At 45.2% G+C, this 24,128-nt stretch overlaps 1 protein-coding gene across 2 annotated transcripts in view; it reads right to left on the bottom strand.

Moving 5' to 3' along the window:
* The window catches only part of Sgf29 (SAGA complex associated factor 29), a 32,047-nt gene extending 11,697 nt beyond the window's left edge, over nucleotides 1–20,350 (bottom strand). The window contains exon 1 of one of the 2 annotated variants that reach the window (XM_051145244.1): nucleotides 20,175–20,350. The gene's annotated coding sequence lies outside the window, so the exon portion shown is untranslated. The remainder of the gene's footprint in view (nucleotides 1–20,174) is intronic. The other variant, XM_051145245.1, reaches the window with a different exon arrangement.
* Nucleotides 20,351–24,128: the final 3,778 nt, after the last annotated feature.

Raw genomic sequence — 24,128 nt, 5'->3', positions numbered from 1 at the left:
TGCCTAGTATGCACAGGGCCTGGGTTCAATCTCTAGCACTGAGACAGGGGAAAAAGGGAGAAAAAGACTTTAATGTGACACTATCATGATGGGCAAAACGATGCCTGGTGGCGGCTCTAAGGAGGCAATGGACAAACATCCTCATTTGTACCCTTTGCATGAACTCATCTACTGGAATATAACTGGAGTCAGTGTCTCGGCCTTTTCTGAGAAGGGCTCAGAGAGCTACCAGCCCATGTGGGATAGGAACAAAGGACAAGGTGTTACCGTGAAGAAGGGCCTGGTACCAGGGGCCCTCTTCTGTGAAATCACAGAACATCTTCCTAGGCACTGGTGTTGCTACAGAAAAACTGGGAGAGCTGTGGAACAAGCCACTGCAGGTGACAAGCAGCCTTCTGAAAAACAGGATGCTGCCTACTGCAGGGTGGGGGAGGGCAGGCTGGAGTGAGGGCTCAGTGGGTAAGAGCACTGGCTGCTCTTGCAGAAGACATGGGTTTGGTGCCTACCACTGGCTGGCAGCTCACAACCATCTGTAACTCCAGTTCCAGAGGATCTGATGCCCTCTCCTGACCTCTGCAGGTACCAGGTATGCATATGGTCTGCTTACATACATATAGGGAAACAAAAATAAAATAAAAATAAGTCAGTCTTTAACACTTTCAAAGAAGGAAAAAAGAGTTCTCAAGGCTGAAGAGATCAGGAAAAAGAGGATGACGGCAGGTTGGAACACGAAGACCAAGGTAAACTGGCACTGCTGCAAGTCTGTTTTCTCTTGTCTATAATGCATTTCACATCCTGGCCATAACTCATTCTCAGAGAAAACAAAGCTGAAAGAAGTGGGTGTGCTGGCATCTGCCTGCAATCCCAGTACTTGGGAGGCAGAGGCAAGAAGACCAATAGTTTAAAGCCAGCTGGACTCACATAGGAGCCTGTCTCAAAAAGTTAAAGTTTAAATTTCTCAACAATTCAGATGTAAGGCTGTACAGAGTCCCTCTCTGGCAGTTAGCATGTGTGTTAGCAACCAAATATGTGTTCAAGTATCACTATCCTAGTTGTATTTTCTTTTTTGTTGTTGTTGTTTTCTTTTTGAGACAGGGTTTCTCTGTATAGCCTTGGCTGCCCTGGCCTCACTTTGTAGTCCAGGCTGGCCTTGAACTCACAGAGATCCACCTGCCTCTGCCTCCCAAGTGCTAGGATTAAAGGCGCCACCACTGCCGGCTCTACTGGTATTTTCAAAAACCATTACTCTTTCCTGGTAGGACTGACTGTGAACTGGAAATTTAAGCAAGTTCTTCTTGGTACACAGCACAATTAATTAACTTTATATAGGGGCAGTTATTCTTTAATCTTCAGCTGTATACAATTTACATGAAATACTCGGTCTGTTACCTGAATGTCACTCGATTAAAAAAAAACAAACAAAGAAAAGTGGCTGTTCAGGGCTAGATTAGTTCAGTGGTACAGTGCTTGTCTAGCATGTTTAAAGTCCTAGGTTCCTTGTGTTTGTTTTCTTTTCTTTTTTTTTTTTTCTTTTTATTTGTTTGTTTGTTTTTCGAGACAGGGCTTCTCTGTGTAGCCTTGGCTGTCCTTTACTTGCTTTTATAGAGCAGGCTGGCCTGGAACTCATACAGATCCATCTGCCCCTGCCTCCCGAGTGCTGGGATTAAAGGCGTACACCATCACGCCCGGCTTGTTTTTGTTTTTCAAGACAGGGTTTTTCTGCGTAACACTAGCTGTCCTGGAACTCACTCTGTAGATCAGGCTGGCCTTGAACTCACCAAAAAAGACAGGAAAATAACATTTCTGAAAGATACGCAGCCTTCCATCACTGTGTCAAAATACCCAGTAAGATGAACTTACAAGGAGGAAAAGCTTATTTTTACTCAACTTCACAGTTTCAGTCATGGTCGCTTGGTTGTATTGCTCTGGGCTTGTGACAGCACAATACGTCATAGTGGGGGACGTATGACACAGGAGACCTGCTTGTCCCATGACAAGCAGGAAGCAGAAGAGGTAGAAGGAAGGTCCAAATATCCCTTCCAACTGTGCCCTGGGTTCTTCCTGAATGTCCTGTTCTGTACAGTCTGGAGATGCTCTTTGTTAACCACACTTTCAGGTTTGAATGAGTGAGTTTATGAAACACATGGCAAGCAAAATAAAAGAATAAATAGCAAGCAGCAGGAAGAAGCGAAACATCAGCAAATGTATTCATTCTTAGAAGATCCAGAAGAGATGGCTGGAGGTGTCCAGCTGAGAGGGCAAACACAGGTACCATTGAACTGTGTGCTTGCCACATCCAGCAGAAGCTGACTGGGGAAGCTGAGGCAGTGGGCTGGAGTTCCCGAATGAGTGGTTCTCTCATGGGTGAGCGCCCGCCCCTGGCTGCCCACAGTGCCCGCTGCAGGCACTTATATAGGACAGCATAAACAACAGTAGCCTCTGCAGAAAATGGTTCACCTTCTAGCTTCACTTCTCCCCTGTCACAGGGTTAGGGAAGCCAGCCCATCCCTGGACAAGGGACCTTAGAGAACACATGCTTGGGTCTGAACTGGAGGAGCCAGCGTCTCAGTAAGCTCAAACAGCACATGACACTGACCAATAGCATGTACATTGTAGGCCCTATTTCCTTATGGTTCTGCCACCTCCCTAGACACTGACAGCCACGCCTTTAATATGTGGGCCTTTATAGGGAGATTCAAGAGCCAAACTAAGTATGGAACACACATTTCCAATCTCAGTACTTAGAAGATAAACCAGGAGGACCACATGTTCAGGGCTCTAACAAGACCTTGTCTTTAAATCAATCAATCAATCAATCAATCAATCTAGCCAGGAGTCACAGGGTACACCTTTAATTTCAGCACTAGGGAGACAGAAACAGGTGGATCTCTCTGAGTTCTAGGACACTAAGGCTACAAAGTAAGACCCTGCTCAAAAAGACAAAACAGATAAAGCCCTATGTATTGTTATGTAAATGGTAACAGTAAATCCTCTCCCCTTTAAAAACAAATTATCCTGTTGGAATACGGTCTAGTGCCTTGTATTTGTTAATTGCTTGCCCCTACCCCTAGCCCTGAGATTCTTACTGCAGACTGTCATGTACCCCAAGTGTTGCTATTTAACCTAGCCTCCCTGTTTGGGGCGGGGGGGGGGGGGCAGTACCTGGGCAGGGCCAGAGGAAGCTAGTGCGGCAAACGTGGGAGATGCAGACAGATACTAAAGGAGGGGAATCACTATGGGACAGGAAAGAGCCACATGGGCCCAGAGGAGGAACTCTGAAGTTCCACATGGAAAGAAATGGCCCAGACAAACAACTGTAGCAAATATTTTGGGCTTATAGATGGGAGGTAGTGCAAATAGAAATTATTGGAAGCAGATGGCATGGGATGAAGGCTGGGTGATAATGGAAGGTAGCTTAGGAGGTAATGTCTGCCTTGCCCGAGGTGAATTATGGTTATTCTAAAATATATCAGGTGTCTGTGTGTTTGTTTTTTGTTTCTGAGACAGAGTTTCTCTGTGTCCTTGTGATCTGCCTGTGTCTGTGTCTTTATTGGTTGGGAAAGTGGGTAAATAATATTGCCAAAATAATTACAAGCCTAATAATAAACATTAGGCCATATCTAAACTAATAGCAACATTATCCAAAAAAGCAAATTTTTAAAAATCATGAGAGAAGCCAGACGTGGTGGCAGACGCCTTTAATCCCAGCATTCGGGAGGCAGAGGCAGGCGGATCCCCGTGAGTTCCAGGCCAGCCTGGTCTACAGAGTGAGTCCAGGACAGCCAAGGCTACACAGAGAAACCCTGTCTCAAAAAACAAAAACAACAATAACAACAACAAAAAAATCATGAGAGAGAGAGAGAGAGAGAGAGAGAGTGTGCAGTATAATAGTACATATCTGCCTGTAAGCCCAGCCTCTCAGGAGGCCTAAGGCAGGAAGATCTTGAATTTGAGGTTAGCCTATGCACAGAAAGACCCTGTCTCAAAATAAAAAATAATAGTTAAAAAAAAAAAAAAAAAAAAAAAAAGGCTGCAGATGTAGCTCAGTTCAAAATTACCTTAAGAATCAATCATTAGCAGAGCATGGTGGCACATACCTTTAGTCCCAGCACTCTTAGTCCCAGCACTCAGGAGGCAGAGGCTGGCGGATCTGTGAGTTCAAGGCCAGGCTGGTTCTACAAAGAGAGTCTAGGACAGCCAGGCTACACAGAAAAAAGCCTGTCTTGAAAAATAAAAATAAAAACAATCAATCATTAGCCAGGTGGTGGTGGCATACGCCTTTAATCCCAGCACTTGGAAGGCAGAGGCAGATGGATCTCTGGGTTCTAGGCTAGCCTAGTCTACAGAGTGAGTTCCAGGACAGCCAAGGCTACACAGAGAAACCTTGTCTGGGGGGGGGGGGGGGGGGGAGAGAATCAATCATTAGCTAAGTGGTAGTGGCTTATACCTTTAATCCCAGCACTCAGGGGGCAGAGGCAGGCAGATTTTAGTAAGTTCAAGGCCAACCTGATCTATACTGAGTTGCAGGCCAGCCAGGGCTATTTAGAAAGATCTTGGCTCAAAAAACAAAACAAGGGCTGGAGAGATGGCTCAGAGATTAAGGCTGTTCTTCTGAAGGTCCTGAGTTCAATTCTCAGCAACCACACGGTGGCTTATAACCATCTATAATTAGATCTGTTGCCCTCTTCTAGCATGTAAGCACACATGCAGGCAGAGCACTGTGTACATAATAAATAAATCATGAAAAACAAAACAAAACAACCTTTTGAGATGGAGAAATAGGCTCAGCTAAGAGCATCGGCTGCTCTTCACTTCCCAGCACCCACATGGCAGCTCACAAACTGTCTATAACTCTAGTTCCAGGGGGCCTGGCACCCTCACACAGACAGACACACCTGGATTTTGTTTCCATATGTAAGAAATATTCAGAGTATAGAAATCTGAGTAGGAAAGAAATAATGAGAACAGAAAGGGAATATTATAGGGCACATGGCTTTTTCTGTCGGTGATGAAACTGTGCTAAAAGGTTGCACAACCCTGAATATACAAACAGCACTGACCTGGGGTATAATCTCAACCACCTCAACAATGGGCAAACACTAATCTACTTTGGGTTTTTTTGTTTTTGTTTTAGATTTGCCTATATCATATTTAATTTCCTTGTACTGCTGAATAATACTCCATTGTTTTGATATGCAACAGTCTATCAGTTTTTCAACTAATAGACATTCAATTTGTACTCACTTTTTGGCTACTGTAAATAATGCACCTATGAAAACTCACATAGAAAAAAAATTAAAAACAAGTTTTGTTATTGCTATGGTAAAAACACACCTTAGAGTGAAAAGGAATGTTAGGGTTGAAATGTGAGGCTGCAGGCACTAAGGACACCAAACAAAGGCTTACTACAAGGCAGGGGATTGACAAACTGACCAAGTAAGGGCAAGGACAGGGCTGATCAATATGCAACTCACCTCAAGATGCCTCACACCTGGACAACAGGAAGCTGAGCTGCTGCTGCCCTGTTCCTGCTAGCAACAAGGGCCTGGATACTCTTAATATATAAAGCTTCTTAAAAACCTCAGGGCAGCTGGGCAGTGGTGGCGCATGCCTTTAATCCCAGCACTCGGGAGGCAGAGGCAGGTGGATCACTGTGAGTTCGAGGCCAGCCTGGTCTACAGAGTGAGTCCAGAACAGCCAAGGCTACAGAGAAACTTTGTCTCAAAAAAACTTTAAAAAACAAAAAAACTCCAGGGTGAACCCTTTAGCCTGCTCCCTGTCTTAGAACCCACTTCAATCTTGTCTTTGGAGTATTTTAAACTGTCTTTTGGTCAAATGTTGCAGGCCCCCTCAAAGCCAGCAGCTTTCCGAGTCACTTGGTACAGGGGCTGGAGGAGCAAGCACATCCAAGTGAGGGAAGTGCTGTTTCCAGAATCTGAATAGGCCCATAACTATTGCGATGCTTTCCTGGTTGTGGTGACATTTTTAAGAATTATGCAATTTTGGGTTATTTAAAAACAGAGAAATAAAAGAAAGTGTTTTCTTTTTAATCTCAGGTGTGAGGACATGGGGCTGCTTTGACAGTCGGCAGCATCTGACTCTGGACAAAGCTGTATCAGATTCTGCCCTAAGACAGGTATTGATAGAGAAGGAGTGTAAAAAAGGTTATCAGGCCATCACAGGCGCAAGCAGCACCTATACCATGCTAATGTAATACGTCAAGCTATAGCTAGAGGCCTCCGATATAAAAAGCTCAGTGCTTCAGTTGTGGGAAATATGGTCATTTGCAGAGATTGTGACCAAACCAAAAGCCTCAGATCTCAAAATGCCCAGGGAGCTAACTGTGAGAATTTCAGTACTTTGTGCCAGAGAACTGAAGGGGTCATTTCGAGGGGCAATGGTTCCCTAAATCTCAAACAGAAAGAATGCCTAGGCCTCCTGGGTGCTTATTCGCCTAGGCCTCCTGGGGTGCATATTCGTCACAGCAAAGGCTGCCATGAGGCTCAAAAATGCACATCTAAAAGAGGTATTCAAGGTAATTTCTTACCACTGGGAAACAGTCTTGAAGGCCTGGCTTGGGCCCTCCCAGAAAAAAATTACAAGTTGTGTCAGCTGATGAGTAACATGCAGACCAAAAGCCCTGCACTTGGCATTGCAGGCAGCACAGCTCTAGACTTGGCCACAGATGGGAGTCTATAAGGACGCCTTAATATCAGAAGGGAAGCAAGCGAAAGGTTTGCATCGGGGAATGTAGACATGTTTATATTTCCACAGTAGATGAAAAACTGTGGATACCCTCAAAACTGATAAAGAGCAGGTGAGGTCTCCAGAAAACCTTGGCCACTGATCCAAAAAGCGCTTATTTCATTTTAAATGTCTCTGTTTATAACTTCCCTCTATACACAGCACAATTAATGGCTTAAAACAGAAGCGGGGAAATGTAGTGAGAACTCTGAAATTTTGATTTCTTTAAAAACACAAATATTGGGCTGGAGGGATGGCTCAGAGGTTAAGAGCATTGTTCTTCCAGAGGTCCTAAGTTCAACTCCCAGCAACCACATGGTGGCTTATAACCATCAATGCAGGTATCTGATGCCCTCTTCTGGCATGCAGGTGTAAATACAGACAGAGCACTCATACATAAAATAAATCTTTTTTAAAAATAAAATAAAAACACAAATATTCTAAGAACGTGTTTGCACTTTAATCCCAGGTATGAGGCTATGGGGCTGCTTCAGACTGACACAGTAGCTGACTATGATTTGCCTCTAGCAGAGGCATGGCCTCCCAGCAGCAGATAGCTTCTGGGACTACACAAGGAACTTTTCAGAGGGTACATGAATGTGAGAGTCCTGAGAGGTGGGGTCACATGCTTGTTGGTCATTCAGGGAGGCTGCGGTCAAAGAAGAAACAAAAGAAAGAAATTTGACTCAGAGATTTTCCTAATTCCTGCCTTCCCTCTATCTTTGTTTCTCTCCTATCTAGTGTCTCCTATCTAGTGTCCGGGGTGAAACCAGGGGCCGGGGAGATAAAGTATGGGAAAAAGAAGAACCCACAACAGCAAAGACTGACTATACCTGGTGGTGGGAGGCGCCAGGCACAACAACTTACCCTTCACCTTAGAAGGACTACCTATCTCTGCATCCCACACCAGTGCACTGAGGTAGGAGGCCCCTGCGTTCTGGTTGGACTTATTTCCCATCCTCTGATGCTCATATGGGTTACCAACAAGCTCAAGGCGGTTGCTACCTCTTGCTCACTTGGTCCACTCAGCACAATGTTGTCAATACTGTGAACAATTGTAATCTTTTATGGAGGAGACAATCAAGATCCCTTCTAAGTTATGACACTGTTAAGGGACAGATGACTCCATTTTCCTTGTTAGTTAAATAATGTTAAGACTTTTGTCATGTCCTTAGCTAAAGATCAACTTTTTAAAAATGTCTTTTTCCTCAATAATCTTGTAAATTACATATTATAGACCATTGTCATTGTTGTCAGAATTGACTGACCATAATATGTTTCATGGTATGTTAAGTATCTGATCATAAACCTGTGACATGAACCTTTCTCAAGATCATAAAAATAGCTGCAAGATTCCATTTTTTAGTGGTGTTTTTGAAACAGGGTTTCTCTGTTACACAGAGCCCCAGCTGTCCTAGACTCTCTCTGTAGACCAGGCTGGCCTCAAACTCAGAGATCCGCCTGTCTCTGCCTCCTGAGTGCTGGGACTACACACAGGTGTGTGCCACCATGCCCAGCTGCAAAATTCCAATTTTTAAATTTTTATTTATTTATTTATTTTTCGAGACAGGGTCTCTCTGTGTAGCCTTGACTGTCCTGGACTCGCTTTGTAGACCAGGCTGGCCTCGAACTCACAGCAATCCACCTGCCTCTGCCTCCCAAGTGCTGGGATTAAAGGTGTGCGCCACTACCACCTGGCCCCACAAAATTGCAATTTTTAATCACTTGCTTGTTTGACATAAAAAGGCCTTTCTGGAAGCCGGGCGTGGTGGTGCACGCCTTTAATCCCAGCACTCAGGAGGCAGAGGCAGGCGAATCGCTGTGAGTTCGAGGCCAGCCTGGTCTACAAAGTGAGTCCAGGCTGGCCAAGGCTACACAGAGAAACCCTGTCTCGAAAAACCAAAAAAAAAAAAAAAAAAAAAAAAAGCCTTTCTGTTTGTGGTCTGGGCCACTTCACTCTCCTACCAAGGGGAACTGTAAGTTTGGCCCCAGTTGTATTAGCTCCTGGTTTTCAACACCATAACAACACAGGGCTGAAAAGTTAACACATCCTTGAGGTAACATGGTAAATGTACACTGCTGGCCTTGCTCAATGAAGGCAAATTGCTTCTGGTGGTCACTATGAATAGGCCCACTCCTCCCACCCACCCCCCCCCCCCCAAAAAAGGCATTGGCTAGATCAATAGCAGCATAACAAATTTGCTCAAGTAAGGACACCACGTTGAGTTCATTCCTTCAAGGAGACAATGCCTGAGGGACCCCAAACGCCTGCCACTCTATAGAGCCAGAATGGACTTAAACTCACAATTCTGCCTCAGCCTCTCAAGTGCAGGGATTACAGATGTGTGATACTACACCCAGCCTGTTTTCTTTTCTTTTCTAAAGATTTTATTTCTTATTTTTTTATGTATGAGTGCTCTATCTGCATGTATGTCTACATACCAGAAGAGGGCATGAGGATCCAGTAGAGATGGGTGTAAGCCACCATGTGGTGGCTGGGAATTAAACTCAGGACATCTGGAAGAGCAGACTTCTTACCCACTGAGCCATCTCTCCAGCCCCGCCAGCCTGTTTTCTAAGACAAAGACCTTGACTATGTTTGTGGGCCCCTTAAACCTTTGGGCTGCAGTAATCCTCTTAGCTCAGCCCCAGAGGAGCCAGTATTATGGCATGCACCACATGACACAGCTTACACAAACTTCTGTACTGACATATACTTTCATTTTCCAGGTCTATTCACAAGAGTGGAATTATTGGATCACTTGTGTCTCACCTTCAGAAGAACAGCCAGATTATTTTCAGTCGTGTGTGCCGTTTTCCTACCAGAGATGAGATTCTAGAATGCCTGTATCTGTGACAACATAGACTACTGTCTTTTTGTTACAGTCACCCTTGTCTGATGTGGTATCTCACCGCTGTGTGTGTTTCATGCAGTTAAGGACTGAGGTGATGACACAGGGCCTTGCACACACTAGGCAAGTGATCCACCACTGTCCTACTATTCTGGCCCTGGGTGCTTTGGTTCGCATGTCCCTAACAGCTAATGATAATGGATATCTATTCATGTGATTAGTGAGCATTTATATTATCTTCTTTTGCAAGCTGCCCCTTTTCCATTTTTAAGTTTAGTTATTTCTCTTTTTATTTCTGAACTGGGCTTTTGGCACATATTCTTTTGTTTGTTTTTTGTTTTGTTTTTGTTTTTTCCAGGGCAGGATCTCTCTATGTTAGCCTTGGCCGTCCCGGACTCACTCTGTAAACCAGGCTGGCCTCAAACTCACAGCCTCTGCCTCCCGAGTGCTAGGATTAAAGGCGTGCGCTACCACGCCCGGCTGGTTTGGCACATATTCTTTTTTTTTTTAATATTTTATTTAATTTTAATTTATGCGCATTGGTGTGAGGGTGTCAGATCTTGGAGTTACAGACAGTTGTGAGCTGCCATGTGGTTGATGGGAATTGAATCCGGTCCTTCAGAAGAGCAGGCGGTGCTCTTACCCACTGAACCATCTCTCCAGCCCCTTGGCACATATTCTTTAGTGAAAAGGAATAACGTTGTGGGGACTGGAGAGGTGGCTCACTTGTTCTTACTAAAGACTGGGGTCTGTTCCCAGCACTCACATGACAGCAACAACTGTGTTAAATTCTAATTGTAGCAGATCTGACCCCCGCTTCTGGCCTCCAACGGCTCCTTTATTCATGTATATGCATATACATATACTCAGGCACACATAAAATTAAATAACTATTAAAAATTAGTGTTGTGCCAGGCATTATGGCCCACGCCTTTAATCCCAGCACTTAGGAAGCAGAGGCAAGCAGATCTCTGAGTTAGAGGCCAGCCTGGTCTAAAAATTGAGTTTCGGGACAGCATGGTGTACAGAGCAAATTCCAGGACTGCCAGGGCTATACAGAGGAACCTGTCTCAGAAAACAAACAAAAACAATGCTGTAAATGTGAAAGAAAGCAGGCCTGCTTTGTAGATCTTCCTGAAGTCATGTCTCCAAGACTCAGTTTGAGGAAATAGAGGTTGCATTTCCTCTTTAAACATGTGCTTCCAAAAAAAAAAATTTTTTTTTAAGCCAGGCGTGGTGGTGCATGCCATTAATCCAGCACTTGAGGGGGCAGAGGCAGGTGGATCGCTGTGAGTTCGAGGTCAGCCTGGTCTACAAAGAGAGTCCAGGACAGCCAAGGCTATTATACAGAGAAACCCTGTCTTAGAAAATAAGCAAATAAACAAAAGAGTATATGCCAGAAAAAAAAGCTGGGTATTTAATCTCAGCACTCCAGGCAGATCTCTGTGAGTTCAAGGTCAGCCTGGTCTACATAATGAGTTATATAGTGGGGCCATGCCCTCCCCCACAAAAGGAAAGAAAGAAAGAAGAAAGAAAGAAATGTACAAATAATCCCAACACAGAGGAGGCAGGGGCAGGAGTAACTTGACTTCACAGGTAACTGGGCACAGTAGCAAGACCCTGTCTGAATCTGACTACTCCCAAAATTCAAATCTCAAAAAGTCTGAAAAGTCTACTTATGGGGATGGGGAGGTGGTTCAGCAGTTCAGAGCATTTGCCTCTGTCTTAGTTAGGGTTTCTATTGCTGTGAAAAGACACCATGACCATAGCAACTCTTGTTTTTTTGTTTTGTTTTGTTTTGTTTTTGCAGCAGGGAGGGTTTTCAAGACAGGGTTTCTCTGTGTAACGGCTCTAGCTGTCCTGGAACTCTCTCTCTGTAGACCAGGCTGACCTCAAACTCACAGAGATCCTCCTGCCTTTGCCTCTCAAGTACTGGGATTAAAGGCATGCGCCACCACTGCGGGGCCACAGCAACTCTTACAGAGGACAACATTTAACTGGGACTGGCTTACAGTTCAGAGGTTTAGTCCATTATCACCATGCAGCGTGCAGGCGGACACAGTGCTGGAGATGCTGAGAGTTCTACATCTTGATCTGCAGGCAGCAGGAGGAGACTGTGTCTCACTGAGCATGGCCTGAGCATATATGACCTCAAAGCCCACCTCCACAGTGACACACTTCCTCCAACAAGGCCACACCTACTAACGGTGCTACTACTTATGGCCAAATATTCAAATATACCTATTCAAACCGCCACAGCCCCTCTTGCAGAGGATCCAGGCTCAGTTCAAGTATCCACACGATGGCCCACAACTATAACTCAGTTCCAAGAGATCAGACATCCTCTTCTGGCCTCCAAGGGCACAAGACATGCACACGATACACACGCATACATGAAATAAAACACTCATACATATAAATAAATCTTGGGAGAGAAAAAAGTCTTAGTTGTGCTAGCATGAGCCTTAATTCTTGCTCTCTGGAAAAAGAGGTGGGCAAGCTTCTATGTATTTGAGACCAGTCTAGTTTACAAAGCAAGTTCCAGGTCAGACAGGAGAAGGTAGTCAAATGGTTAACAAGACAGACTCTGGTTCAAAAAGAAAAAAATAAACGCCTTGCTGTATTATCTAGAATCCTAGGCTGTAGTGAATCAAGGGCTTGGTTAGAGACGACAGGGATAAATGTAAGAAGAGTCGACCTACAGGCTGTTGCTAAAACCTCAGGAATCAGTAGGGAAAGAGCGGGGGAAAAGATTAGAGAGGAAAAGGCCTCACTGAGCTACCAGAAAAAAAGGTTCAGAGTGGCCAGGTGAGCTCAGAGTCCACGCTGGGAAAGCACTCTTCTCTGCCACTTAAAGTGAGAAGTTATGGCCAGGAACTCAGGAACAGCAGGAAAAGCCGGCTTTGGTGACAAGGCTGTAAATTCCGGTCCATGCTCTTCCTCTGACTTCAAATTTTGTTGCAATTCAGCATTTTCCATAAGAAGGTAAATCATGGGAGAAACACTGTCTCCTGCCAACTGCTACTTGACCAACACTGTGGTTACAAAGAAGCCCTCAGGAGCAATACAGCAATTGTAAAGAACACAGGAGTCCGGGTGGACAGTGACTACAGCTTAGCCTACCCAAAGCCTGGGGTCTGAGTCCCAAGACAAAAAAAAAAAGAAAAAGAAAGAAAGGAAGGAAGGAGGGAAGGAAGGAAGGAAAACAAAACGGCTAATTTTATGTGTTAAGCTGACTGTACTATAGCTAACAAAACATTACTTCTGGGAGTGCTTGTGAGGATGTTTTCAGAAGTGGTTATGATCCAAACTGCAGCAGTCAGGCTTTTGGCTTAGACTGGACCCACTTTGGCTTTCCCGGGCTTCCAGCTTGAAGATGGCAGACCATGGACTTCTCTAAGCCTGCAACTCAACCCATGCTAACACACTCTTTTCACGTACCTCCATGCTGCATCCTACTGGCTCTGTTTCTCTAGAAAACCAAACAGGGAGGGGAGGCTGGAGAGATGGCTCAGAGGTTAAGAACACTGGCTGTTCCTCTAAAGGTCCTGAGTTCAATTCCCAACTAACCACATGGTCGCTCACAACCATCTATAATGTGATCTGATGGCCTCTTTTGGCATGCAGACACACATGCAGACAGAGCACTGTATAAATAAATAATAAGTTAGGGGGGGCTGGAGATATGGCTTAGAGGCTCTTCCAAAGGTCCTGAGTTTAATCCCCAGCAACCACATGGTGGCTCACAACCATCTATAGTGAGATTTGGTGCCCTCTTCTGGTGTGCAACTGTACATGCAGGCAGAATACTGTATAAATAATAAATAAACTAAAAAAAATAAATTAATCTTAAAAAAAAGAAAAGAAAACCTAATGGAAATAACAGCCACTTCTTACTAAGCATTGACATATGCCAATTGCTTTATGAAGGTCATTTTCCTAATAACACTGTAAAGGACTGCTCACTTAGTACCTGTGGGAAACTGAGTCAGAAGAAGAAATTACCAAGGTCCACAAGTAGTAAGTAGCAAAGGTGGGGTTCAAATTCAGTTTACAACCTAAGCTTGAATGCTCAAGCACCTGTAGGACCATGCATAGCCAACTCACAATGGTCAAGTGAACCAACCTACCTTCTACTTGATAGGCCATGGCCACAAATTTTAGTGATCCCAACTTGGTACTTTTTCAGGACAGATGATCCACCTAAAAAACCTTTGTAAGAATCTACACATACATTTAGAACTCGGGGTGGGGATGAGGGTGTCTCTGTCCCCTTATTTAGCTTCAGAAAGTTTGTGCTAAAACTATGGATTCATTTGATCTTTCTGACTGATCACATGTGAATCCATGCTCTTTCTTTATCAAAAAAGTCCATACTTCCCCCATAGCTCTGCCTCCCTTCTAGGTTGCTCTAATTTATTCAACTTTCAAATTTTAAATAGCAGCTGTCAAAATGAAGTGGTCCATACCTTTAATCCCAGCACTCGGGAGGCAGAGGCAGGCAGATCGCTGTGAGTTTGAGGCCAGCCTGGTCTACAAAGTGAGTTCAGAATAGCCAAGGCTACACAGAGAAACCCTGTCTCAAAACACCACCACCAACAACAACAACAAAGAGCTTATCAACTATTTTTACACCATGGCACAATATGAATATACAATTTATATAAGCAGGGGGAAGAACAACACTGCTCACAAACAGCCACAGGCTCCTCCATTTACCTCTAAGTTATGACCAATCAAAACTTCTGGAAAGTTCTGAAGCCCTGTATATTAACTTTATTCTGTTTTATTTTTAAAGTTTATATGTTTATTCACTTTACATGCAGCTTGCAGCCCCCATCTCTCCTCCCAGTCTCCTCCATACACCTCTCCCCCTATTCTCCCTTGCTGTTTTTATTTTTGCTTTGAGACAGAGTCTTACTATGCAACTCTGACTGGAGACCTGGAATTCAGAAAGGCTGGCCTAGAACTCACAGAGATTCATCTGCCTCTGCCTCCCCAGTGCTGGGATTAAAGCTGTGTGCCACCACGCCCAGCTTATTTTATTGCTTTAGAGACAGGTTCTCACTGTGTAGTCCAGCCTAGCACTGAACTCACATTTCTCTGGCCTCAGCCTTCAGAGTAAGCTTCTGATCTTGCACCTGTCACCCATGCATATGGTCAACTGTTTCACGGACAGCTCTCCTACCCGATGCCAGCCTCGGAGAAGACGGGGCGCTATTCTAGTCATCTTTCTGTTCTGCATAGGCCTTGACACACACGGCTTTCATATCAGATTGCCAAATGGAGCTGAGTCCTCCACACTCCTTACAGCAAGCAGTCTTTCAGCTTAGAACACTACAAGTCTGTCCCCCCCAAAAAACTGCTAACTACCAACATCTCCCAAGAGACTATCTACTTCCCACCTATGCAGAAGTGGTGTCACCCCTTCACAATTCCACTCAGTAGTGTTTACTAATTATCTAAGACATGAAGGATATGCAGTAGTGAGAGAAAAACAATGCAGAATGGAATATATATAAATAAATATAGCCACACACAAACAATGCCACTTCAACCAAGAACAAACCAAACATATCACAGTGGTCCCATAAGTTTGTAATGCTCGCCAGATGTGCTGGCGCACACCTTTAATCCCAGCACGCGGGAGGCAGAGGCAGGCGGCTCTCTGTGAGTTTGAGGCCAGCCTGGTCTACAAAGTGAGTCCAGGACAGCTGAGGCTACACAGAGAAACCCAGTCTTAAAAAGAAATTGTAATGCTCAAAAAGATTTTTTTTGTTGTTGTTGTTTTGTTTTATTTTCAAGACAGGGTTTCTCTGTGTAGCCTCGGCTGTCCTGGACTCACTTTGTAGACCAGGCTGGCCTCGAACTCAGAGAGCCGCCTGCCTCTGCCTCCTGAGTGCTGGGATTAAAGGCATGCACCACCACCTCCCGGCTTGCTCAAAAAGATTTATAAGATTATAAACTCACAGAACTTCCATCACCTCATTATTTTATTTTTCATTATTTTATTAAATATTTGCTTATTGACTATGGTAGCACAAGTGCCACACTGTTTACAAGTTTTCTTCCTACCATGTGGGTCAAACTCAGGCTGTCAGGCTTAGTGGCAAGTGCCTTTACTCTCTGAGCCATCTCATGGGCTCCTAGTATTTCTGTTGAATCTCTTCTGTATAAATACACAAATACTTTCTGTTTTGTGAAAACTACCTGTAGTATTTGCTATAGTAGGCTGCTGTCTATGGGAGTAACAGGTTATACCAACAATCAGGGTTACAGAACACTCTGACATGGTTTTATGGCAAAATCACCTAATAGTGCCATCATTATGTGATGCATATGTTCCATACATTTAATCTTGGGGTGAAACAATCACTAAAGCAGATGAACATTTGTGATAGCTAGTTTTAACTAGACATCTAAATCACCTGGGAAAGCCAGGCAGCAGTGGCACATGCCTTTAATCCCAGTACTCCAGAGTCAGGGGCAGGTGGATCTCTGTAAGTTCACGGCCAGCTTGGTCTATAGAGTGAGTTCCAGGACAGCCAGGGCTCCACAGAAGAAACCCTGTCTCAAACCACCTTCTCTAAATAAATAAATAAAATCCTGTGGGAGAAGATCATCAAAGTCTAGATCAGGTTGGTCTGTGAGGGATTATGTTAACTAGGATGGGAAAACCATCTGTTCTTGGTGGCTTCATCTCCTGGGTTTAGGTCCTGTGCACGTGTAGAGAGGGGGCTGAACACAGCTAGGCATTTGTGCATTGGTCTTTGTCTGCTCTTGAGTGCAGCTGTGACTAACTCTTCAAGCTCCTGCCTTGGGTTCCCCACAGTGCTGGACTATAACCCAGCCTGGCAAACCAAACAAACCCTCTCTCTTTCAAGGCATTTTCTGTTGTGGTGTTTTATCACAGCAATAGAAAGGAAACCAGTACAATATATAAATGGATAAACCTGACACAAAATGACAATTCCAGAACTAAAATTCTCAGACAGGCACTCACAATTAGGCCCTGAGAAGTGGTTCCCCAAAGCATCAAGAACAAATAAATATGTCCTAGCACACTGATAGAGAAGAGTGGGGAACACCACAAACAACCCCAAGTTCTTAGCTGAGTATCTGGAGGAATGGGAACACTAGTGAAAGTAGGAGAGGGTGAGGATAAAGCAAGATTTTAGTTTGGGCCACATCTGAAATGTCTATTAGACATTCAAGAGGAGATGCAGGGCTGGAGAGATGGCTCAGTGGTTAAGAGCACCTCTTCCAGAGGTCCTGAGTTCAATTCCAGCAACCACGTGGCAACTTACAACCAGCTATAATGTGATCTGATGCCCTCTTCTGGACTGAAGGTGTACATGCAGGCAGAGCACTGTATACATAATAATAAACAAATATTTAAAAAAGAGAGAGAGAGATGCAATGCCAGAGCTGAATATCAAAATCCGTAGCACTCATGAGTCCAAGACAGGAAGATCACCATGAGTTCAAATTGTCTGCACCACAGAGTGAAATCCTACCTAAAAATAATAATAGGGGCTGGAGAGATGGCTCAGCAGTTAAGAGTACTGGCTGCTCTTCCAAAGGGCCTGAGTTCAATTTCCAGCAACCTCACAACAATGGCTCACAACCATCTATAATGAGATCTGATGCCCTCTTACAGTGTGCAGACTCTGTATGCAGATGAAGCACTCATATACAAATACCTCCCCTAAAATAAACAAAAAACAAAGTAATGATAAGAAGAAGAAGAATGAACCAGAGCTGTGGCTCAGTGGTCAAGAGCACTGGCTGTTCTTCCAGAGGACACAAGTTCTATTCCTAGCATCCACATGGTGGCTCATAACCCTGTTTTCCAGCTCCAGGAGATCCAATAACTTCTTCTGGGTTCTGCTTGTGGTGTGTAAACATACATCAGGTAAAACACTCATATGTGTAAAAGAAAAATAATCTTTAAAAGTAAAATACTGCCAGGCAGAGTGATCCACATCCTTAATCCTAGCACTGGGAAGGCAGAGGCAGCAGATCTCTATGAATTCCAGGCCAGTTTGGTCTGCATGAGTTCAAGGACAGCTAGAGCTACACAGGGAGACCTGTCTAAAAATAAGTGAAAAAAGTAAGGAAAAAAAAAAGTATAATGCCGCAAAATAGTTTTAAATTAATAATAAAAATACACAACCAAACCTAATTAAAGATAAAAATAAATCTTGAGTTTAAGGTAAAACTGTGGGGACGTGGCAACCAGCCCCAACTTGATGGCACTTTGCTTCTATCTGCTTTGTGCCATACAATCAGTGACAGGCCCCACCAGGTGCTCAGACCTGTGTAATGATTTACACGTAACTCCCCTGTGATAGCTAAGGAAGCCACATGGTGCCAGGCGGCCCTTAGTGGCCATTAATCTTTGCCCTGCAGACAAGGAAAAATAAGATGATAGTGTTCCTGCTTTCTGCTTTTGTGAACTTGCTTCTCTCTGTGGGACGGGCACGAAGTGGTCTTTATTACTATACAATGGGAAAGAGAAACAACTGCTCAGCTATGGACTTCACAGAGAGCTGTCATGCACACCTTTTTATAAACCCTTCCTTCCCTTTGCTCCTTTCGGCACAGCACGCTGTTTGGCTCTAAGGCTGCTGTCTTGCTAGCAGTAAAAATAAATTCATTTAATCTAAACTTGAATTGAGTCAAAGACCTGGTCTTTCCCGGTGGATTCTGACACTGAAGACATAAATTTGAGGGATATGGGGCATGGTGGCGCTCGCCTTTAATCCCAGCACTCGGGAGGCAGAGGCAGTTGGAGCGCTGTGAGTTCGCGGCCAGCCTGGTCTACAAAGTGAGTCCAGGACAGCCAGGGCTAGACAGAGAAACCCTGTCTCAAAAAACCAAAAGGAAAAAAAACCAAGAAAGAAAAAACTGAGGGGCAAGTCAGGTAGTCTGGAGGATGCAAACGCTTTTGCCAAGCCGGATGACCTGAGTTCCATCCTAGACACCCACAGGGCCGAAGGAAAGAAACAATTCCTGAAAAGCTGCCCTGTGACCTACACACAATGCCATGGCATGAGCATGCCTGCCCTCACACACATTAAGTACTTTTAGGGGTGTGTGTGTGTTTTCAAGACAGGGTTTCTCTGTGTAGCCTTGGCTGTCCTGGACTTACTTTGTAGGCCAGGCTGGCCTCAAACTCACAGTGATCCACCTGCCTCTGCCTTTTAAAAGATAGAAATGTTAAGTCGGGCATGGTGGCGCACGCCTATAATCCCAGCACTTGGAAGGCAGAGACAAACGGTTCACTGTGAGTTCGAGGCCAGCCTGATCTACCAGGCTTCACCGAGAAACCTTGTCTTGGAAAAAAAAAAAGAGAGAGAGAGAAAAAGAAAAAAGATAGAAATGTGAGCGTTAGTACCAAAATAAATCTTATTCACATTTAAAGTTTGACATAGATAATGTTCAAGGAACGAACAAGATGAAAGGCAAGCTAAAGGGTTAATGTGTTTTGGTGGTACAACCATTAAAGATAAAGAAATGGGGGCTGGAGAGGTGGCTCAGAGGTTAAGAGCACTGGCTGCTCTTCCAAAGGTCCTGAGTTCAGTCCCCAGCAACTACACGGTGGCTCACAACCATCTATAATGAGATCTGGTGCCCTCTTCTGGTGTGGAGGTGTACATGCAGGCAGAACACTGTATGTAATAAATAAATGAATCTTTAAAGGAAGGAAGGAAGGAAGGAAGGAAGGAAGGAAGGAAGGAAGGAAGGAAGGAAGGAAGGAAGGAAGGAAGGAAGGCAGGCAGCCAAGCCGGGCGTGGTGACGCACGCCTTTAATCCCAGCACTCGGGAGGCAGAGGCAGGAGGATTGCTGTGAGTTCGAGGCCAGCCTCGTCTACAAAGTGGGTCCGGGACAGCCAAGGCTACATAGAGAAACCCTGTCTTGAAAAACCAAAAAAGAAAAGAAAGAAAGAAAGAAAGAAATTAAGCTAAGAGTTATTAGGCAAGAGAAAATTGAAGCAACGAACTTGTCAACATGGTGGCTTTGGTAGGACTGTTTCTGTGGAACAGCATGAGACAGGGGCCCCCTGGAGAGAACTGACAGGTCAGTGCTAATGAACAGAAGCAGACGTCCTAGGATACATGTGGTGCCAAGAGGTGAGTGAGCCGAGGGTGGAAGTTACTTTTGTGAAAACGGACACCTTTAATTAAGAGCATGTGTGCCTCAAGTCTGTCGTCTCAGCGCTTGGAGTTGAGGCAGGAGGATTGCGATCTCAAGGCCAGGCTGGGATACAGAGCTAAGCCATCTCAAAAAATAAACCGGTCCTCGGCGTGAGCGTGGCCCATCATCACCCGGTGCTTGTCCCTAGACAAGACAGTGTCACCGGCTTTACCACCTCCAGGACGCAGGGCGCACGCGCGGGAGCCAGGGCGCCCCCGGGGGGGGGGTAGGCCCCCACAGCCCCGCCCTCTCCCCGGTGCAGGGCGCGTGCGCGGCCCCGCAGAAGCCGCCTCAGCGAGCCAGGCGCCGGGCAGGAACGCTGGCCTTTCGTTCCCGCGCTGTTTGGAGGTGCCTTGCCATGGCCCCAACCCACCTACCGAGCCTGGGGCGGAAACAGCACGTTGCGCTGGTAACTGCGATGGCGAGAACAGACGAGTCGCTGGAACGCTTCCTCGCTGGGTAGTATCGCACTTGTGTTCGAAGGTTCGCGGCACGTCAAGAACCACACACGCTGTTTTCTCTTATGAGCGTGGTCGAGCGCAAAGGACTTCTTTGCGCATGCCCGATACTTCTCTGTGACGTGCTGCATTGCCCTCTGGGAAACGTAGTTTTTATTTCGACACCTGCGTCCTGATCTACTTAACCAGGATTTAATATATCAGAGTGTTTGTTTGCAGTGTCTTTGCATACTCCCTCGGAAGCTTTCGCTTAGATTAAACGAGCCGAAAGCATGTATGAAACCTCGCCTGGCATGTGGGAGGTGATGAGATCGGATCCTCAGCACCAGAAGGGGGGGAAAAAAGAAAAACAAAAATAAACAGAAAGCCATGGGATTGTTGGACATAGGGAAGGAAGGCCACCAGGAAGCATATGAGAACTCTGTACTTTAAGCTAAATTTTTTTGTGAATCTAAAATTTAAACAAAAAATTTAAATCATAAGCAAGCAGGGGTTTTTTGTTGTTGTTTTGTTTTTCTTTCTTTCTTTCTTTCTTTCTTTTTTTTTTTTTTTTTTTTTTTGGTTTTTCGAGACAGGGTTTGTCTGTGTAGCCTTGGCTGTCCTGGACTCGCTTTGTAGACCAGGTTGGCCTTGAACTCACAGCGTTCCACCAGCCTCAGGCTCCAGAGTTCTGGGGTTAAAGGCGTGCGCCACGACGCCTGGCTGAAACAAGCAGTTTTAAGTTTAGAGGTCACATTTTTACAGAACCTTCCCAGCAAACAAAGGTTGTGGGCATCCAGACATTTAGCTACAGAGGTATTCCTTTGAAGCCTACCTCATGGGCTGAGTGAGTGCAGTGGTAGGACACTTGCTTAGCATGGTGCTGGTCTCAATCCCTAGGGACTGCTCCTACCCCACCCCACCATGGCCATCCTAGTATTACAGAACTCCTAAAACATCAAGCACTTGCTGCTCAGTCCTGAGGACCCCACATTAGGTGGCTCACCACTGCCCGTAACTCCAGCTCCAAGGGAATCAAAGCTCCCCTGAGAAGATACACATGTAATGAAACAGTTAAAATCTAAACCTGTTGTTTTTCTCTGACGGGATTACAGATTCTTTAAGGTAAGACTATCAGTTCCACTCATTCAGGCATCCCGGTACGCAATCCTGTGCGCACGGCACACAGTAAGCTATCAGCTATTGTTTTCTGTTAGGGAACCTTAAACTCTTTCAGTCCCCAGACTAACAAATAAAACTAAGAAAAATGATGACGCTGGAGAGATGCCCAGCCATTAAGAACACATACCGCTGGGGCTGGAGAGATGGCTCAGCTGTTAGGAACACTGTTCAACTCCCAGCAACCACATCGTGGCTCACAACCATCTCTAATGTGATCTGATGCCCTCTTCTGGCCCGCAGGTGTACATGCAAATAGAGCACTCATATACAATAAATGAATAAAAATAAATAAATAAAATAAAAAAACACTGCTTTTGCGAAGAACACTAGTTCCCAGCGTCCACGCTGGTGGCTTACAATTGCCTTTAATTCCAGCCCCAAGGATACTGATGCTTCTGTCCTGCTCTGACACCTGCACTCATGTGCACATACCCACACAGAGACACACTTTTTTTTTTTTTTTTTTTTTTTGGTTTTTCGACACAGGGTTTCTCTGTGTAGCCTTGGTCATCCTGGACTCACTTTGTAGACCAGGCTGGCCTCGAACTCACAGCGATCCGCCTGCCTCTGCCTCCCGAGTGCTGGGATTAAAGGCGTGCGCCACCACGCCCGGCTGAGACACACTTTTTAAAGTTTAAAGGAAGATTTCTTTTCCTCTGGTTGAATCTGTATGTCTAGTCAGGTGTCCTAGTTAACCATCGACTTGACTCAGCCGGAGTTACTTGAGAAGGCAGTCTTAACTGCGGGATTTCCCAGATAGGCACAGCCCCGTGGGCAGGACTCTGGAGAATTGTCTTTAGTGTTAATCGAGGTAGGAGGGCAAGCCCACCATAGGTGGTGCCATTCCCTGGGAAGGATTAGCAGAAACAAGGGAATGCCTGTGAGATTGAGGCGAGCCCGCTTGCTCTATATAGGGAGTCCCAGACTAGCCAGTAAGACCTTGCCTCAAAAAAGAAAAGAAAAGAAAAAAAGAAAGAAAATGCCAGCTAGCTAAACTCGAGCCAGTGAGCAGACGAGCTAGCATCAATCCTCCGTAGTCTCTGTTTCAATATCCTGCTCAGTGATGGACTGTCACTTTGAAGGGACAAATCAGCCCTTCCCCCCTCTAAGTTGCTTTTGGTTAAAATATTTTCTCACAGAAACCAAAATCAAACTAGAACACCAGGCATGGCGGTGCACTCCTGTAATTCTGTTGTAGGGCACTCACTGAGAAGACTGCTTGAACACGGGTTTAAGCCCATAGAAAGTCCTTATTGGCCAACTGACAGTTACACTGGGTGTTCAGGGTTCCATTGTGGCCCCGAGCCTTTCTCATGATGAGCTTTTAAGCACAAAAACCATGTTGTGGCTTGACACACTTCAGTTAGCAAGAACAGTTAGCCAGGAGCAGAACTGCAGAAGCCAAAAAGCAAGGTTAGTTCATTTAGAGACTTTGATGGATTAGGCCTTTCTGTGGCGGTTTGAATAGGTATGTGGCCTGCACAGACTCATGTGTCTGAGTGCTTGGCTCATAGGGAGTGGCGATATTAGAAGGCGTGGCCTTGTTGGAGAAAGTGTGACACTGGGGCAGGCTTTGAGGTCTCCTATGCTCAACCCAGTGTGGCACACAGCCTCCTAGCTGCCTGAGCATCAAGGTGTAGAACTCTCAGCTTCTCCAGCCCCATGTCCGCCTGCACGCTCCCATGCTTCCTGTCATGAGGATAATGGACTAAACCTCTGAACCTGTAAGCCAGCCCCAATGAAATGTTTTCTTTGTTTGTTTTTTGTTTTGTTTTGTTTTTAAAGATTTATTTATTTATTACATATATATAGTGTTTTGCCTGCACCTATACCTGTGTGCCAGAAGAGGGCACCAGATCTCATTTTAGATGGTTGTGAGCCACCATGTGCTTGCTGGGAATTGAACTTAGGACTCTTAGAAGAGCAGCCAGTGCTCTTAACCTCTGTGCCATCTCTCCAGCCTGATTGTTTGTTTGAGACAGGGTTTCTCTGTGTAACAGCCCCAGCTGTCCTGGAACTCAAACTGTAGACCAGGCTGGCCTCAAACTCACAGAGATCCACCTGCCTTGTTGGGGACGATAGGCCATATAACCAATGTTCAGCCGTCTTGTCCAAGTCTGCACCTTTAAGTCTCTGTCTTTCCCAGAGCTTACCTCTCACCAGAAACTAGCTGACCCTGTTGTGAGTCAGCAGCTAAAGACAGACAGGGATGGAGCGACCCTGTTGTGAGTCAGCAGTTAGACTAAAGCTAGATGAAGACAAAGCAAGATACCCTGTGTGGCAGGACATTATGACCCTGCCTGGAATTCCCTATGTTTTGAGAAAAACCCGCAACTGCGTTGCTATAGCGATATGCTTCCCTGCCTTCTGAATTATAAAAGCTGCTGCCTGACTAATAAAGTTGAGAGCTTGATCAATCAGACTTGCTCTCCTTCCTTGTGTCTTGCATTTCTCCACAGGTGACCTCCCTCCCGAGTTTTAGTCAAACCCCGCAGGTCGGGGCATTGCCTCTCCCTCCCGAGTGCTGGGATTAAAGGTGTGCGCCACCATGCCTGGCACCTTCCATTAAAAAAAAAAATCATTTGTCTTTATTTTATGTATATGATTGTTGTGTCTGCATACATGTATGCCCACCATGTGTATGCCCAGTGCTCAAGGAAGCCAGAAGAAGGCATCAGAACTGGAGTTACAGATGGCTCTGAGCCGCTGGGA

Source organism: Acomys russatus, chromosome 5, assembly GCF_903995435.1.
Source record: "Acomys russatus chromosome 5, mAcoRus1.1, whole genome shotgun sequence".
Classification (NCBI taxonomy): Eukaryota; Metazoa; Chordata; class Mammalia; order Rodentia; family Muridae; genus Acomys; species Acomys russatus.
Note: the sequence above shows the minus strand (reverse complement) of the source record. Positions and strands in the feature narration are given on the sequence as shown.